Source organism: Oratosquilla oratoria, chromosome 29 (genome assembly GCF_046742065.1).
Source record: "Oratosquilla oratoria isolate Oo_2021 chromosome 29, ASM4674206v1, whole genome shotgun sequence".
Taxonomy (NCBI): domain Eukaryota; kingdom Metazoa; phylum Arthropoda; class Malacostraca; order Stomatopoda; family Squillidae; genus Oratosquilla; species Oratosquilla oratoria.
The window spans coordinates 38,464,865-38,469,864 of NC_134805.1; the positions used below are offsets into that span (position 1 = coordinate 38,464,865).

General features: G+C 34.1%; 1 protein-coding gene across 1 annotated transcript in view; it reads right to left on the reverse strand.

Annotated features, from left to right (window-relative positions):
* LOC143040719 (uncharacterized) overlaps positions 1–2,695 on the reverse strand; it is a 185,438-nt gene extending 182,743 nt beyond the window's left edge. The window contains exon 1 of the mRNA XM_076212086.1: positions 2,633–2,695. The gene's annotated coding sequence lies outside the window, so the exon portion shown is untranslated. The remainder of the gene's footprint in view (positions 1–2,632) is intronic.
* Between the last annotated feature and the right edge of the window lie 2,305 nt (positions 2,696–5,000).

A 5,000-nucleotide genomic window follows, 5' to 3' on the forward strand; every position in this document is an offset into this window, starting at 1 on the left:
GTCCTTTCTTCCATTCCCTCACGCGTTCTTTCTTTCACATCTTAAATTCCGACCTCTTACGTCCTTCCTTCCCATTCTCTCACGTTCTCCCTCCTCACACTTTCATTTCCTCCCTCTCTCACGTATTTCCTTCCACTCTCACGTATTCCTTCTCTCACGAGTCCAGTTGCTACGTATAGCCTGGTTCCGACTTGTGACGAATCATAAGGTTAGGTCCTGTGGAACTCATTGGGCTCTCATCTCTAAAGGCAACACCACCCCACCCCCTCTCCATCCCCTCCCCGTCAGCGCGCTGGACCAAGCGTCTTGTTCTGACCAAAGACAGTCGATTTTACTGTGTGTGTGTGTGTGTGTGTGTGTGTGTGTGTGTGTGTGTGTGTGTGTGTGTATTATTTGTCTTCATGCATAACAGCATCTTGGCACTCAGTCCCACAGTGCCAATTGCATCGTGCCTCACACACACACACATATATATGTATATATATATATATATATAATATACATACATATATATTATATATAGTATATACTTATCACCCAAATTAACCTGATCTTTCATGACTTGATATATTCCTAACTATATCTATCATTATTACTATTATCAATATTACCAGTATGATTCCCACAAATTACTCTCACGCGAAACAGGACTACAACTCACTGCCAATCACGTTTTTACGTGAGATGCCATCTCCTCACAGTTCGAGCAGGAAAGAGTGAGGAGAATGCGAGTGAGAAGAGGTGAGGATGTTTCTCACGTCATGCCACTTTGGATGGGGGAGAGGGAGAGGAAGAGAGAGATTATAATTTATTTTATATTATTTGTTTTTGTTTTGTTATCATTTGTCTGTTTGATTTTCATTTATTATTAGTTATATGTCAATTTATCATTATTTACTATTTACCTGTTTGTTTATTATCTAACTATACCTATGCATTTATGTATTTTATTTGTTATTTTCATTATTATAGTTTTTATTTATTAATTCATTATTATTATGACTTTCTTTTCGCATTCGAACTAGATATGGACCAAAAGGTCTCCTGTCGGCATGCTCCGCCTTTGTAATCCTTTGAGAGAGAAAGAGAGAGAGAGAGATAAAGAATGAGGAGATAAAGATAAAAGAGAGAGATAAAAGAGAAAGATAAAGAATGAGAGAAACAGAAAAAGATAAAGAGAGAGAGAGAGAGAGAGATAAAGAATGAGGGAGAAAAATAAAGAATGAAAGAGAGAGAAACAGAGAAAGATAAAAAGCGAGAGAGAGAGAGAGACAGAAAGATAAAGAATGAGAGAGAGAAACAGAGGAAGGTAGAGAGAGAAGGAGAAACCAAGGAAAGAGAAAGGATTACAGAAGAGGAACATACCGACAGGAGACCTTTTGGTCCATAACTAGGTCGGACGCTAGAAAACGAGAAAGAACGAAATATTAAATTCATTTATCTAATCTCCTCATTATTATCACGAACGTTATTACCAACACTTTAATTATTACCATAATTATGTTTTATTTTTTTATTGTTATTACCAGATCAGTAATATTAACATATGTAAACATAAGCAATATCTTCTCTACCGTTTTATTCTATTTTACTCAATTTGCTTCATTTCTATTTCATTTCATTTTCATCAATTTCTATTTCTTTGGGAAAGGATATGAACCATAGGGATTTCCCGTTGTGTGCAGATACCCCAGTACCCAGGGCAAAGGTGCTGCCACTGCCTCAAATGGACGAATTTTACATTTTGTATGCATTTTTTGTATATGTATGTATATATATTTATATATATATATATATATATATATATATATTAATAAGTATTTTAGACAAATGATTTGGATGATGGAAAATATAAATACAGGGGAAAGTACGGAGACATAAACACTCTAACGTTTCGTTCGCGTAAACTTCTTCAGAGAGTGTACGGAAAACTAAATGAAGCTTATGTACTAAACTTAGTTATCTTGTCAGAAACTTGGGAAAGATTGTTTTTCTGGCGTGTTCTAGAATTAAAATACTAGTTTGTTTAGCAAAACAAACTAGTTTTCTAATTCTAGAACACGCCAGAAAAACGGCCTTTCCGAAGTATCCGACTAGATTACTAAGTATAGTACATAAGCTTCATTTACATTTTTCCGTACACTCTCTGAAGAAGTTCTACGCGAACGAAACGTTAGTGTTTAGGGTTCCGTGACTTCCCCTGTGTTTATGTTCTCATCATCCAAATCATACATACACACACACACACACACACATATATATATATATATATATATATATATATATACACACACACACATATATATATATATATATATATATATATATATATATATACTGTATATATATAGTTTGTGTGTATACACACACACACACACACACATATATATATATATATATATATATATATATATGTGTGTGTGTGTGTGTGTGTGTGTGTGTGTGTGTGTGTGTGTGTGTGTGTGTGTGTGTGTGTGTGTGAGTATCTACACACACCTAAGCGCATGTAATCCCAAACACAATGGTAATCCTGCTGGGGATTTATCAGCACGTTTCCCTCACGCACTCACACTACACGGGCACTCGAAAGCACTCTCAGTTGCCAGACACCACCAGACAAGAAACCACGAACACTGTACGCCAGTGGGTCAGGTGATTCTGTCCCGGAAATCGATCAAGCACAAGAACACCCTGTTCACCAAGTGTCAGGTCACTACTGAAGGAGGAGGAGGAGGAAGAGGAGGAGGAAGAGGGCATCTTCCTCCTCTTCCTCCTCTACGACGCCTCAACTCTTATCTTATCTGATATCCACGCCTCGTCTCCTTATCGGAATCTTATCACCGCAGAGCTTTTTCCGAATCCCGGTTCGAGTCCCAATGGCGTATCGAGGAGTTCCTTTCACCTGGATAAAATCGCCCGGCGACAGTAACTATAAACAATCGAGTCAAATAGAAGCCGTGGAATAAATACACACACACAAGCTATGAGCTCTCTTTCGGGAGGGAAATAGCTGTCGATCACGAGTCCAACACGTGATCCAAGACAATGGTGAAAATCTTACACACACACACACATTATATATATATATATATATATATATATATATATATATATATATATATATATATATATATATAGACAAACACTTCATGCGTGGTACAGTGGTAACGTTCTACATATTGGTTCCTACAAATACAAGACAAAACCGAAAAGGAGTAAAATTATAAAATAAAATCATAATAATAATAATAACACATCGGAAACTATCTCTTCTTTGTGTTCATTCTGAACATTCATAAAGATGTATCAGTATCAACTGAATGTGAAATCAATAATAACGCACAGACACAGGCGAAACAGGATAGTGAAAATAATATAAAATAATAAATGGAAATGCTTTTGGGAGGTAGAAAATATATATATATATATATAATACGTTAAAGATAAACCTTTCTTTTATTACTTTTAATGAGTTCTAATTCATGTTTTGATCAACTTTTTTCAATCTAAACTTGCGATTGTCAAATTTACACACAATCGAAAACTTCATTTTCTTCTGTACACACAAAATTTTCAAGGAAAACGTCAGAGACATAATGATTAAGGGGTAACCTTGATTTTTATAAACCTGGCCATGACTTGTCACAAAACAATTCGCATTTATATATAATTATTAATATATTTCATTAATCAATGTGTTAGCACTAATAGAAGATATCCAAATCAATGATAAAAAATATATAAAATATTTCATTATGCAAAAATTTACTAATTTTATATACAAATTAGATAAATAAATAAATAAATTATATAAATCTGATCTGCTACCAAAAGACACATTGTCGTTGGTACGATAATATTTTTTTTTTAAATCAAAGAACTTCCATATATACAATCGAGGGAACAAATAGATAAAGAAGGCCTCCTTGAAGGAATACTAAGAAAAAATCGTCTGACGGGAGACAAAAGAAAATTAAAAGTGCCACCCAGTACGGAAGGAAATGAAAAAATGTATTTGTCATTGTACAGGATTGGGACTCGATCTCATCTCGCAGGCACTCCGAGCACATAGGGCATAGGTGACCGTTGCAGCATAAATAACAATAAATAGTAATAATGAATAATAAAAAAATAAAAATAAAATAATAATAATGGTAATAAAAAAATAATAATAGATAAATGAAATAATAATAGAATATACATAAATCAATCAATAAATATGTATACATATATATATATATATATATATATATATATATATATATATATGTATATATATATATATGAAAAATTCTTCCTCTCATATACTTTCCTCCCCAAATTAAAAAAAAAAAAAAAAAAAAAAATCTTTTTCATATCACATAGGGAGAACAACAAACATCAATGCCATTCCCTTCCGGTAGGGAAGCCGCCCGCAGGGTCTACCGGACTGAGTGTGGATACACACACACACACACACACACACACACACACACACACACACACACACACACACACACACACACATATATGTATATATATATATATATATATATATATATATATAGAGAGAGAGAGAGAGAGAGAGAGAGAGAGAGAGAGAGTCACTGCAGAGAGATCTGGAAAAAATTTGGGAATGGCATCAGAAGTGAGAAGTTGACTTCAACAGAAATGTAGTATACTTGAATTTGGAAAAAGTAAAAACAGGATATCAGGACAATATAAAATCGTCGAAAAGGAAGTAAAGAGAGTGGGGTTTGAAAACGATCTGTGAGCAATCATCACAAAGGATATATCCCCTGATAAACAGATAAGCAAAATTGTCGGAGAAACCTACAACTTGCTGAGATCAATAAAAGTGGCATTTACTTATTTGGACGAATAAATGGTGAAGAAAATACTAGTCACAGTGATAAGATCAAGACTGGAGTACGCAGCAACACTATGGTCACCCAGTAAAAAAAAAAAAAAAAAAAAAAAAAAAAAAGGAAAATTGAAAGAATCCAAAGAGCAACTACGAA